Below are 15397 nucleotides of genomic sequence, written 5' to 3' on the forward strand. Positions count from 1 at the left end.
GAATCGAGGTCGAAAGCGATACTAGAACACCGGTTTGATTTATTTTACTATTCAGATTATCTATTTCAATTCTTTGTTTGTCAATTGATATTTGATTAAATCGCGTATCCTTAAAACCACTAAACAAGTTTAATTGTTACTCGAATTTTAGGGTAAACAGTTTGGCACCCACCGTGGGGCTAAGGATAATAGTGATTGTTCAGTACTGATTCTGGTAAAACACACTATTTTACGCTTGTTCTTGTTGAGTGCCTTTGCTTTCAGGTTAAAATATGTCAAACTCACAAAACGCATCCACACATGGTAACAATGGCCTCAGATTCCACGATGAAAATGAAAATGTGATCGCTCCAGGAATCAAGGTGCCACAGGCTAATCTCGGGGCAGCACCGGTTTCCAACCCAGTCAATGTCAGTTCGCACGTTGCTCTAAACGCGAACCTAGGCGCAGATCTCGATGGGAGTGTACGCAGAGAACGTGTCCAAGGAACACATGGCAGATGAGACGAAGGAGTTAGTCTCCAATTGATATTGGAGATGCTTCAGGCTCAGCAAGCTGCTATTGCTCAATTACAAAATCGACATAGAGCTCCGAATAGGGTCGAGCCAACTTGCCGTATCGGGCCAGTATCGGAAAGGTAGAATGGTAACGAAACGGAGACTAATCTTGTGGTAATGAAAATGCTTGAGGAGCTCACCAAAAGAATTGAATAAGGGGAGAAGAGAATCGAAGCCAACGATAAAAAAGTGGAGACATACAACTCTCGAGTTGATCAGATACCAGGGGCACCGCCAATCTTGAGAGGGATGGATTTGAAGAAGTTTGTACAAAAGTCGTTTCCTCCAAGTGCGGCTCTAAATCCTATTCCAAAGAAGTTTCGTATGCCAGACATACCCAAACACAATGGGACTACCGATCCCAACGAGCATGTTACTTCATATACATACGCCATTAAGGGTAACGATTTAGAGGATGATGAATCGAATCCGTGCTGTTGAAAAAATTTGGACAGACCCTTTCGAAGGGAGCAATGATTTGGTATCACAACCTGCCACCAAATTCCATCGATTCATTTGCCATGCTAGCAGATTCTTTAGTAAAGGCACATGTCGGAGCCATAAAGGTCGCAACGAGGAAATTGGAACTTTTCAAGGTAAGACAAAGGGATAATGAAATGCTAAGGGAGTTCGTGTCCCGATTTCAAATGGAATGCATGGAGTTGCCACCGGTCATAGATGATTGGGCCGTTCAAGCTTTCACCCAAGGGTTGAACGAACAGAGTTCGATAGCATCACGGCAGTTGAAACAAAATTTGATCGAGTATCCAGCTATAACTTGGGCAGATGTACACAATCGATATCAGTCGAAGATCAAGGTAGAGGACGACCAATTATGAGCCCCTTCCGGTTCAGTATATCCAAACATGTCGATAGTTAAAACCAGAGGCACGTCGACAGGGAGCCAAGGTCGAACATGGACCGATATAAACCATATACCGCAGATCGAAGCAACAATGGTTTAGGACGCAATTCCGCCTGGAACGATCGAATAAGTGATCGAGGACATAATTCTTGGGGACTTATGAGCAAAAGTGGTTTCGACAAGTATGTTGATCCCACAGAGGCACCTCGGTTATCGGAATATAACTTTAGCATCGATACATCAGGCATTGTTTCGGCAATCGGAAGAATCAGAGATACTAGGTGGCCCAAACCCATACAAACCGATCATTCCTAAAGAAACCCAAATTTGATGTGCAAGTATCATGGCGCGCATGGTCACAAGACCGAGGATTGCAGGCAATTAAGGGATGAGGTAGCCCATCTATTCAATGAGGGTCAACTTCGGGAGTTCCTCAGCGATTGAGCCAAGAATCTTTTCAGAGAAAGGGACGCCAACAGGAAAAATGAACAGGAGGAACCCCAACATGTCATTCATATGATCGTCGGTAGGGTCGACATCCCATAGGAACCTATATTCAAACTCACTAAGGTATCAATCATTAGGGGAAAATAAACCCGGGATTATGTGCCCGAAGGCACTTTATCATTCAACAACGAAGAAACAGAAGGCATTTCTCAGCCCTACAACGATGCTCTGGTAATTTCTATCTTATTAAGTAAAGTTCAAGTTAAGTGTGTTTTAGTGGATCCAGGTAGCTCGGCAAATATCATCCGATCGAGGGTCTTAGAGCAACTCGGCCTACAAAGTCAAATCGTACCCACAACTCGAGTCTTAAACGGCTTCAATATGGCCAATGAAATAACTAAATAGGAGATTATTCTACCAGTGAACGTGGCTGGAACCATTCAAGATACCAAGTTCCACGTAATCGAAGGCGACATGAAGTACAATGCCCTGTTCGGAAGGCCTTGGATCCACAATATGAGGGCAGTCCCTTCGACTCTCCACCAAATAATGAAATTCCCGATGTCGGACGGTTTAAAAACAGTATACGGGGAGCAGCATGCTGCAAAGGAAATATTTGCGGTCAATGAGGTGACCTCGATATTGACACTATCAACCTCGAAAAGGTCGGGCATCAAATATAAACAGAAAGTCAAATAGCAATCACAGCCACCAGCCTCGACCGAATTAGGGAAGCGGGATATAGAAGAAGAAGAGGAGGAATTTCTGACCCCTCGAACTTTTGTTGTTCTCGAAGATACTGATGCCACCAAATCAACGGTCGAAGAGCTGGAACATGTTATATTGATCGAGTACTTGCCCGAGCGAAAGGTATACCTGGGAACGGGATTAACCCCCGAACTCAGGAAAACACTTATCCAATTTCTTGTTAATAACATAGATTGTTTTACTTGGTACCATTTAGATATGACAGGGATTTCACCGGAGGTAACGACACATTGGCTAAGCCTGGACCCTAGATTCAAACCGGTGAAGCAAAAGAGAAGACCCCAGTCTGAAGTAAAGCACGAATTCGTAAAGGACGAGGTAACTAAACCTCTCAAAATAGGATCCATTTGGGAGGTGAAATATCCCGAATGGTTAGCCAATGTAGTTGTAGTCCCTAAAAAAGAGGACAAACTTATAAGTGTGTAGATTATAAGGATATAAACAAGGCGTGCCCCAAAGATTCTTTTCTACTGCCTAACATCGATCACATGATCGATTCCACGGCCGGCGACGAGATCCTTACTTTTCTCGATGCCTATTCCGGGTACAATCAAATCCAAATGAACCCGGAAGACCAATAAAAGACTTCATTTATCACTAAGTATAGAATATATTATTATAATGTAATGCCCTTCGGGCTAAAAAATGTAGGAGCTACTTACCAACGCCTAGTAAATAAAATATTCGAAGAATAGATAGGTAAATCAATAAAGGTTTATATTGATAACATGCTAGTTAAGTCCCTGCGCGCAGAGGACCATTTGGCTCATTTGCAGGAAACGTTCAAGATTTTAAGGAAATACAACATGAAGCTCAACCCCGAGAAATGTGCTTTTGGGGTTGGTTCGGGAAAGTTCCTTGGCTTCATGGTATCAAATCGGGGGATCGAGATCAACCCCGATAAAATCAAGGCCATCGAAGACATCGCCTTCGTGGATAGTGTAAAAGCCGTACAGAGGCTAACTGGACGGATAACTGCCTTAGGCCGATTCATTTCGAGGTCATTGGATCGAAGTCACAGATTTTTCTTTTTACTCAAAAAGAAGAGCGATTTCACCTAGACCCCGGAATGCCAACAAGCATTGGAAGAGTTGAAGCGATACCTATCGAGCCCACCACTACTTTATACTCCAAAGGCAAATGAAAAGCTTTACTTGTACTTGGCAGTATCAGAAATCGAGGTAAGTGGTGTCCTAGTTCGGGAAGAGCAAGGTACGCAATTTTCTGTTTATTATGTAAGTCGAACCTTAGGAGAAGCAGAAACTAGATATCCACACTTAGAAAAATTGGCACTTGCACTGATAAACGCCTCTAGAAAGTTAAGACCATACTTTCAATGTCACCCCGTATGCGTATTAACCACTTACCCACTTCGTAATATTTTGCACAAACCCGAGTTGTCGGGTCGATTGGCCAAATGGGCCGTCGAACTCAGTGGGTACGATATCGAATATCAACCCCGGACGGCCATCAAGTCTCAAATTTTAGTGGACTTCGTGGCCGATTTCATGCCAACCCTCGTACCCAAAGTTAAAAAGGAACTCTTGTTAAAATCGGGTACGTTATCGGGGGGTATGAACCCTTTTCACAGATGGTGCTTTAAATGTGAAGGGGTCCGGGCTAGGCATCATTTTGAAGCCGCCCACGGGTAGCACTATTAGGCAATCTATCAAAACTTCTAGGTTGACTAACAATGAGGCCGAGTACGAGGCCATGATTGCAGGTCTCAAGCTAGCTAAAAGCCTGGGGGAAGAAGTCATTGAAGCCAAGTGTGACTCTTTACTGGTGGTGAACCAAGTAAATAAAACCTTCGAAGTTCGAGAGGATAGAATGCAAAGGTATTTGGACAAGCTGCAGGTAACTTTGCGCCGTTTCAAGGAATGAACTTTACAACATGTACCTCGAGAACAAAATAGTGAGGTCGATGCACTTGCAAACTTGGGGTCGTTAGTCGAGGAAGATGAGATCAGCTCTGGAACTATCGTTCAACTCTCGAGATCCGTGATCGAGGAAGGCCATGCTGAAGTTCGAGAGGATAGAATGCAAAGGTATTTGGACAAGATACAGGTAACTTTGCACCGTTTCAAGGAATGGACTTTACAACATGTACCTCAAGAACAAAATAGTGAGGTCGATGCACTTGCAAACTTGGGGTCGTTGGTTGAGGAAGATGAGATCAGCTCGGGGATAGTCGTTCAACTCTCGAGATCCGTGATCGAGGAAGGCCATGCCGAGGTAAACTCTGCAAGCTTAACCTGGGATTTGAGGAATAAATATATTGAATACTTAAAGAATGGAAAGCTCCCATTAGAACTTAAGAGTCAAGGACCTTACGAACCAAAGCTGCTCGATTCACATTGGCTGAAGATGGAACATTATACAAAAGAATATTCGATGGACCATTGGCAGTATGCTTAGGGCCGGGAGGCACCGATTATTATATATTGATAGAAAAGGTTATGTACAAGAGACCGATCAAGGTCTTACAAAAAGAGAAACTAAGTCCTAACTACGGCCGGTTTTGACCTCTTCTTCAGGAGAAACTTCTCCTTCAGGCCCCTCATCGGATCCACCTTTACTGCCTTCTTCATCATCGTCTTTGTTGTCAAAGAAGGCAAGCTGCCTGGCTTCAGCCTCAAACACCTTAGCTCGGGCTATCTCCTCAGAGAGGTCAAAACCTCGAGTATGAATTTCCTTGAGGGTTTTCCTCCGGGATTGATACTTTGCCGAGTCAATGATCCATTGCTCTCGGTCAGAAGCCTCCCTTACCTGCATTTGAGCAGCCTCAGTATCGTCCCGATACATGGCAATGGACTTGTTCGCCATGACTTTTGTCTTCTCGATCTCTGCCTTGGCCTTAGCAAGCTCGGTTTCAAGCTCCTCGATCCTCTTGGCTTGGGCGAAACTTTTCTCTTTGACGCCCCGGAGTTGAACCTCGGACGATGACAGTTTGGCCGAGGTAGTTTCTTTTTTCGCAGTCAGGCGATCCATATTCTCCTTCCACCGATTACAATCGGCCTTTACTTGATCGACTTCTCCCCGAAGCAACTCGATCTTTTCAACCTTTTGTTGCAGCTGAGATAATGAAGTATTAGCCTCCACAGTTAGGTCGAGTCCGTACTTTATCAAAAGGATGCTCACCTGCTTATCTAGCTCGGCCTCTTTCTCATGAGCCTTGGCCAAATCCGCTTGAAGGCCTTTATAGTTTTGTCTTTTTGGCCACAAAGAAGCTTCAAAGCGTTCCTCTCCTCCGAGACCCTTTGGAGCTCGATTTCACACTGGCTAAGGTCAGCTCGAAACTTGGTGAAGGCCTATACAAAGAAGGAAAACACAAGTCAGATTTAGAGAAAAAGAAAAAGAAGAGTAAAGAAAAGAAGTGTAGTAAACTGATTCTTACCCGAGATAAGAGACGTTGGACCTCTTCTAAAAGAATAAAAGCATCACCGATATTAGAGGCATCATCAACTCCAGTAAAGCAATCCCGAAAGGGATCCCCTACACTAGAGCCTACGCCTATATTAGGAGTCTTCAACTCTCGAGCTTCCCTTAGTGCCTCCTCGAAAATGGTCGGGAGAGAAGACAAGTGACTTGCTGTCATGGTCCCGTACAAGTCGCTCAGGATGCTCTGATCGATCTTCGGGGTCTTAGAACCGGCCCCGTGCGGTAAAGTTGCAGATGGCCGAGCAACGGTATCGACCTCTGGTAATTCGTTATCCTCACCCAATTTTTTTTTGTAAGCCTCCTCGACATGAGGCTTGATTTTAACAGCCGTCGTAGGATCAGAAAGTTTGGTGACCTCGGTGGCTTTCCTAGGTCGGACCGTCAGTGCCGAGGCATTTTTCTCTTCTTCTTCTTCGTCTTCTTCTTCTCTCAGTTTTTGGACCGAGTCCATCGTGAGAGCGATTACTTTCCTCCTTACCCTTCGATGTTTGGACTTGGGGTCCTCGGACTGCGAGGCAGTTTTCCTCTTCTTGTCTTCCCCCAGCTTCGGAATCGAGGACTTGGTTTCTTGTTCGCCACTTGAAGGCCTCAAAATGGCATCCTTAGTCAGGCTTGCATGAAAAGAAAATTAGTGATGAATGGAGTATAAAAAGTGTTTCAGAACATGAAAAGGGAGATCATTACCGTGGTTCTTGGCCTCCCATCTGCCCTTAGCCAAATCACGCCATGCACGTTCGACATATGTGGTAGTTGAGGCTAACTTCTGAACCCAATCTTTAAGGTCAGGTACCGCTTGAGGCATCCAAGAAACAACTGCATATCGAAAGGGGATGTCAGGCAAAGTCGAAGAAGGTACGAAGGGCAAAGTTTAAAAGATCACTTACGGTTGAAGTTCCACTCCTCAGGGAATGACATCTTCTCTTCCAGGATAATGTCGCAGGTCCTCACCCGTATAAAACGGCTCATCCAACCCAGATCCTTGTCCCTATCGATGCTCGAGATCAAGGCCTTCGTTGCTCGGCATTGGAGCCTGATTATTCCTCGGTAGATTTTAGGCCGGTACAATCGCATGAGGTAATTTAGAGTGAACTCTAGCCCCTCGACCTTATTAGAGAAGAAGCGCAACATGATTACTATGCGCCATAGAGAGGGGTGGATTTTGTTATACCTCATATTTTCGTACGTGGAAGTACGCCATAAGTAAATTGATGTAAGCTCGGAAATGAGATGTTATATTCCGCATTTTCGTACGTTAATGTTTCATCGTAAGTTAATCGACGTAAGTTCGGGAATGAGATTTATTTTGGGATTATAAGTATTACGCTATTTCAAACAAGTGATTAAGTTAATTCGTGAAGGTGAGAGAGTAAGTGAATCGAAGAAAATGAGTTCAATCAAAGTTTCGCAATTTGGGAATAAAATACGGTCCAAGTATAATACCCCGTATTCATGGACTAGTGCCACACAAGGTACCACATGACCATGATAGTAAGGTGTATAAAGTGTGTTAAAAGTAAATAGTATTTTAAATAATTTGAGATAATTTCTAATTATGGGGATAATTGATTAATGGTGGGATAATTGTGGTATTAAGAAGGATTAAGTTGATAAGGATATTTTGGGGGTTGCCACATGGCATTAAGCCAAGCCAAATAGGCAAAATGTCCATGATGAGTCAAAAGACATAAAGTTGCCTTGATTACACGTTCTCCTTTGGATAATTTAGAGAATTGGACATAAGTTGCCTTGGTTGGTTTCTTACTTGGGAATGCAATTTAGAAGATAGGACCAGCAACATTGCTTATTTTGGTTTCTTATTGATGACGTTGCTTGCAAAGACCAGCAACATTGGATACTCTGACGGATGGAACTTTCTTTCTCAAGGGGATTATTATGAACCATTATAACACTACGGTAGCGTAAAATGCGATTCTAAGGAAGCACAATACAATCTTTCTTAAGAACATCATACGGATATTTTTCTACTTCGATCCGTCGTTACGTGTTTTGTCGCAATTGACATGTATTAGAGAGATTGTCAAGAGAATCGACTTAGGTATGTTAAGGCTATACCTTCTTTCCTTTTGGCATGATCCATACGATACAAACGAAACGAGAAAAGGCATAACTTTCATAAAATAACTCTATTCATAGAAATGCTAGAAATGCCTATATTCTTGAATTCCCATATGTCCTATTATTTTATCGTCTGTTCATGGGTCTCAGAAAATACGTAAGTTGATAAAGTTTATTTCATGATATTAATCAAAAGTATAATGGTCTTATGTCACTCTGAAAGATTTTATTGACATACTTCTCATGCATTACATTCATTTACATTGACCCATGACCAGATGACGTTATATACGTGTATATATGTATATTATATGTATATGGGATATGGAAAAATGTTACGGCGTTATATACGCACCATCACCTAATCAGCTGGTATACGTTGATGATTTGCCCACAGTGGCCAAAATGATATGATGGGATGCCCTCAAAGGCTTGATGATGTTAATGAACGCACATACCGATGCTTGGTATGACATTTATACGCATATGCATGATATTGTAAATATTAATGATTCATAGAGTTATTCAGACATACATGTCGAGCCTTTTACTCCATGTTTTTCTCATGCCTATGGTTTACTGATTTTTATTCCTTACATACTCGGTACATTATTTGTACCGACATCCCTTTTTCCTGGGGACGCTGCGTTTCATGCCCGCAGGTCCCGATAGACAGGTCGAGAGTCCTCCAAGTAGGCTATCATCTCAGCAGAAGATGCTGGTGCGATCCATTTGCTCCGGAGTTACTATTTGGTCAGTATGATTAGGACCTCTATTGATTGGTATGGCGGGGCTCTGTCCCGACCTTTATGATATTTATGTACTCTTAGAGGTTGGTAGACAAATGTCATGTATACGGATACTTGTACGGCCTTGTCGGCCTATGTTTTAAGTATATAATGGATCACATTGGCCTTATAGGCTCTTATGTCTTATGTATAAGTTGGCATTTCATGTTGTATTCAACTTATCTCACGGCAGCCTCTCCGGCTCAGTTATCTATGATAGTATGATACGAATAGATACGTTATGTTGGTACTCAGGTGAGTAAGGTATCAGGTGCCCGTCGCGGCCCATCTGTTTGGGTCATGACAAAAGTGGTATCCGAGCAGTTCTGTCCTAGGGAGTCTACAAGTCGTGTCTAGTAGAGTCTTATTTATAGGTGTGTTGTGCACCACACTTATAAGCAGGAGGCTGTAGGCATTTATGACTGCCATTTTCTTCTTACTCTAGATCGTGTGGTAGAGCTCAGTTGTAAGAAATTAATTTCCTAAACTCTATCTTATTCATAATACGACGATGCCTACATCTAGAAAGACGGTTGGTAAGAGATTGCATGTGGCTGTGAAAGAGTTGAGTCAGAGGGACTCGATTTTGCATGATGCTTATGATGAGTAAATGTAAGGTCTTTAGTAGATCATGCGTGCACTAAGACATGTAAGCCTCTTGATAAGGATCCTTAGGGCAAGAATATCTATCCACCCCTATGGTGAAAGGCAATGAGAGATTCAGAATATAGATACAAGTTTCAACAAGTAAAAGAAGCAAGATGAAGAAGGGTACGAGGTGCCCAGTTAATGAAGATTGTCAGTATTTACAATTCAGACAGAGGAATATAAGCCTTTTGAGTTACCTTCAACAATAATAGAGGTATGTGCAATTAGCCACACCCATCTCATTTATGCCCTATGGGGGCTAACAGAAGTAGTATAAGAGGAGGACGAAATATCAAGATCCGGCTGGGGTTAGAGTAACCCAAAATGGTGAATGGATTTTTTTGCGTTAGTTGACATTTTCGAAGGATATTGCAAATATGCTAGTAGGTCTTCTTGCGAGACACCCAGATGGAGCACTCTAAAATAGTACAACTAGATATGAGTACTATAAAATAGGCATTAGAAGCCTGGAAGGGATAGATATTATCTTAGTGTTGCTCCCGTCCCTAGTAGAGAAGGAATGTTAGGCAACCCGAAGGGCCGGTGGATGGAGCACGGGGAGCTAAAGGCAAAAGAATATCTTGTTGAATTTTTCAGAATATAGTGATAGAAAGAAATGTTAGCATGTAAATAAGAAGGGAGTTAAGGAAGCATTATGAGTAAGATATGATACATGGATGATAATGGTAGATCAAAAAGTTGACAGTATTATAAAGTCTATAGTCAAGTGAAGGAAAATACGAGAGGTGACAGGCCTTGAGGCAACAAAAGAGTATAGATCATAAAGTCATATCCTCATTTCGAGAAATAAGTTCGTGACTCTAACGTGATTACCAGAAGGAAAAGTTAGACCCAGAGTAATAGAAATCAGTATGGGTTGGTGAACAAGATAAACTAAACATGAATTTGGAACTGAGTGATTTGATAATAGTCGGCATCATGAGAATTTCAGAGATTGCATTCCGGCGATAATAGAATGGACGATAGAAGAATAACCTTTAAAGGTCATTCAGGAAGGCGCTTTCCTAAGAGCAAGAAATGTGAGCAAAGTTAGGCTGATATGTGTGCCAGTTACACTAAGTGTCGACCTCGCAAGTAAGGAAACTTGTTAGCCTTGGTACAAGAAGATTACCGCAAGGCGAGTAAGGATCATCGATGATGTATAAAGATGCCTAAGATGAAGAGGTAAAATATTTATACGTAGATCATCATAGCACTAAATGTTAGTACTCCCCTAAAGAGGGGAATATGGAGTGATATGGCATTGAGTCAGAAATTAAGTGGTTCTAGCAACTATGGAACGGTAAAGGAAGAATGCGATAAAAATGAGAAATGAATGATTGCACTTATTCAGATCCTACGGATATGCTACGATTCCAGAACATTATGCAAACATGACGTCAAGGAAAGGAAGTAAGGGTTCTTGCCCGAGATGTCATTGATAAATAAGGAGCCAGTGCGAGATGTAAGTTAAGACAAAAGAAATGACCCAAGAGAGATCACGCGGAATATTGATATGAATGGGCCAACGAGTAGTTAGTAGTTAATTCAGGAAGAGCCTAGTTATGGTTGGACAAGAAGATACAGACAAATCAGCAGATCATGCGAGATAAACATAGTGAACCCCAACATAGTGAATTCAGTCTCGCAGTTATGATATTGTAATCCTTGAGAAATATTCAGATAGTAATGGGGTAGTTAAAGGTACCATATGAGTGTTACGAAAATAAAAGAGAGTGCCACTGGGAAGACAGTCAAAATATCAGTTCATAAGCAACCCTACAAGCATAATGGCGTAGAGGTAAGTAACTACGGATAATTATAGGCAAGGAAGGACATCAAAAGGTCCGTAGAATATTCAATGTAATAAGCTTACAACTTTACAGGAGTCATAGGATCCTCCCTAAATACTACAATGAAAGACTAGCTGAGAAAATAAGGAAGAAGGCTTCAACCTAAGCACAATGACCTAAAGAGGAAATAGTTGTGTAACAACAGTCTCACTACAAAATTGTATGCACACCAAAAGAAAGTGGTACCTACCAAAAGTAATATTCGAGACCATATGAGTTGCACAAAAATTTCGGCATGCGTGAGAACTCAGATAAGCTAAGTATGCACGCAACAAGGGGGCAAAAAGACCAGAAAAAGCAATTGCTTACGTTTGAAGAAAGTTGAAATGGAACGAAAGGAATTATTCGATTGCCGTAGAAGACTCCGATATAAGTTAAAAGAAGGAATTGGATCCAGGTCATAGACAAAGGATTGAATCATTAGAAGATTGTATCATGGTTTTTCATAGCGTCCATGAAAGGCTAAAGTAATAACTAAATGCCATGAGCCGCAGATCGGAAGATAGCTTAAGCCTACATAAAGGTTGATTAGAAGGAAGAGGAAACTAAAGAGTTACATTAACCAAGTAAATCAGGAGTCTAATTATTGGCCCTAGACAATTATAGAAATCGTATTGAGAACATTGCAGAATCACTCTTAATATCAGAGGTACAAGAGAGATAGTACAACAACCATATTCTATAACGACTCTACGATAAAGCCAGTTAGAAGAGTATCAACCTCATAAGAAGTCAGTATGAAGCTCTCACCGGATTGTGTCGGTGTAGGTATTATAATAGAAGTTTAAGATGTGGATGTGAATTATACCTATGTGGAAGGGAGGTCATGAAAGAGATAGAAGATGTGATGCGAGACTTTAAGGTAAGTAAGGTAAAGGTGAACAACGTACGAGATACTCAAATGCAGAAGGTTGAGAATATTCCATACTTCGGATAGAAGTATAGAAGCGCGGGGATTCAATATCCAGGAATGATAGCGGCATCGTCAGTGGCATATCTTCCAACCTATCTAAGTACCAAGAGATATAGTTAAGAGAGTAAAGCAGAATAAGAGACGATGTGATGACTCGCTTGATGTTCCAGAATAACACAAGAAAATCTATGGTGCAAGAAAGTTGAAGGAAGGTTGCGATTAATATAAATAGATATGTATAGGTCACAAGCTAAAGTATGGTAAAGCGACAAGGTTTGAGGAAGACAGGAGTAATAATAAGAAAGGGCAAGCGAGAATGTGACAAGAATAGATAAGTCCTCAGGTTAAGCCCATGAAAACAAGAAGAGCTGATGGTTTCTCTAAGTTATACAAAGCTCAGTATAGCCTGAATGAACTCAAATGAGCAGAGACTGATGGCATTTAGAAGAGATGGAATGCTGCCCTGGTAGTAGAATAAGGGTGTAATTGTGGTAGATAAAGGATGACGTTTGGGCCTTCGATTGAGTTATGGTTTGGAGAAAAAAAAGGGGAATTTCATGAATTGTACATGATTAAAATTCCCACGTAAGATGAATCACATGTGAAATACGGTTATGAAAGCATGGTATCGCCCCAGGTGGATCAGTCTAATCATTTCAGATGTTCCCCGATGAGACGTGAGCCCTAGTGATTGCGTAAGAGGTTTCAAGTTATCAGTGGTAGATTGTAGATCAATATTAAGGTGAATCAACAACGGATGGACAAAAGTCACAAAGTACAAGATGAGATTAGGCCGTCATTCTTATGATGAACAGTAAAGAGGAAGCATTAAAGGACTTAGATTTATACATATGGGATAACAAACGAAAGTAACCTGGAGTTTGGTGGCAGACCTCAGTAACGATAGATCGAAGTAAGAGTTATTGTATAGTATGACCTACCTAGATGCAGTAAAGTCATGTGGATAGATAATCGGGCCAATGAAATAAGATATAGCAATATTCGTAAGTTCAATAAAGTACCGAGCGAAGAACTTCAGTATACCCATAGATGCCCAGAGGGACATCTTATCAAGCTCTGTATATGTTTACAAAGTAAGGCCTAGAGATTGGTTAAAAACCGGAGAAAAAAAAGGAGAGAAGAGTCGCATAGGTGTACTTATAAGGTCAGAGTCGTACAAGCTGCATGACAGAAGGTAGCAACAATTACGAGATTGAAAGTATTCCGACCACAAGTCATGGTGTGAGAAAGAGGCCTAAAGGGGGGAATGCCCTGGCCTTTGGATTTATTCATAGAACAATTGCCTAGATAGAAAGGAGAGTACTAAAGTATTCGCAAGAGCTATATGTTATGATAATAATAAGTGCATCAGTCAACATTCGAGGACGAATGTTCCAAAGGGGGGAATGATGTTACATACCATATTTTCGTACGTGGAAGTACACCATAAGTAAATTGATGTAAGATCAGAAATGAGATGTTATATTCCACATTTTCGTAAGTTAAAGTTTCGTCGTAAGTTAATCGACGTAAGTTCGGGAATGAGATTTATTTTGGGATTATAAGTATTACGCTATTTCAAACAAGTTATAAGTTAATTTGTGAAGGTGAGAAGGTAGGCGAATCGAAGAAAATGAGTTCCGTCGAAATTTGACAATAAAATACGGTCCAAGTATAATACCCCGTATTCATGGACTAATACCACATGACCCTGATAGTAAGGTATATAAAGTGTGTTAAAAGCAAATAGTATTTTAAATAATTTGAGATAATTCCTAATTATGAGGATAATTGATTAATGGTAGGGATAATTATGGTATTAAGAAGGATTAAGTGGATAAGGATATTTTTGGGGTTGCCACGTGGCATTAAGCCCAACCAAAGAGGCAAAATGTCCATGATGAGTCAAATGACATAAAGTTGCCTTGATTACACGCTCTCCTTTGGATAATTTAGAGAATTGGACATAAGTTGCCTTGGTTGGTTTCTTTCTTGGGAATGCAATTTAGAAGATAGGACCAACAACATTGCTTATTTTGGTTTCTTATTGATAACGTTGCTTGCAAAGACCAGCAACATTGGATACTCTGACGGATAGAACTTTCTTTCTCAAGGGGATTGTTATGACCCCTTATATCACTACGGTAACGTAAAATGCGATTCTAAGGAGGCACGGTACAATCTTTCTCAAGAACATCATACAGATTTTTTCCTACTTCAATCCATCGTTACGTGTTTTGTCGCAATTGACATGTATTAGAGAGATTGTCAAGAGAATCGACTCAAGTATGTTAAGGCTATCCCTTCTTTTCTTTTGGCATGATCCATATGATACAAACGAAACGAGCAAATGCACAACTTCCATAAAATGACTCTATTCATAGAAATGCCTATGTTCTTGAATTTCCATATGTCCTATTATTTTATCGTTTGTTCATGGGTCTCAGAAAATACGTACGTTGATAAAGTTTATTTCATGATATTAATCAAATGTATAATGGTCTTATGACACTCTGAAAGATTTTATTGACGTACTTCTCATACATTGCATTCATTTACATTGACCCATGCCCAGATAGCGTTATATACGTGTATATATGTATATTATATGTATATGGGATATGGAAAAAGGTTACGGCGTTATATACGCACCACCACCTGATCATCTGGTATACGTTGATGATTTGCCCACAGTGGCCGAAATGATATGATGGGATGCCCTCAGAGGCTTGATGATATTAATGAATGCATATAACCATGCTTGGTATGACATTTATACGAATATGCATGACATTGTAAATATTAATGATTCACAGAGTTATTTAGAAATACATGTCGAGTCTTTTACTCCATGTTTTTCTCATGCCTATGGTTTACTGATTTTCATTCCTTACATACTCGGTACATTATTTGTACTGACGTCCCTTTTGCATGGGGACGCTGCGTTTCATGCCCGCAGGTCCCGATAGACAGGTCGAAAGTCCTCCAAGTAGGGTATCAGCTCAGCGGAAGATGCTGGTGCGCTCCATTTGCTCCGGAGT

This window comes from Nicotiana tabacum, chromosome 14, assembly GCF_000715075.1.
Source record: "Nicotiana tabacum cultivar K326 chromosome 14, ASM71507v2, whole genome shotgun sequence".
Taxonomy (NCBI): Eukaryota; Viridiplantae; Streptophyta; class Magnoliopsida; order Solanales; family Solanaceae; genus Nicotiana; species Nicotiana tabacum.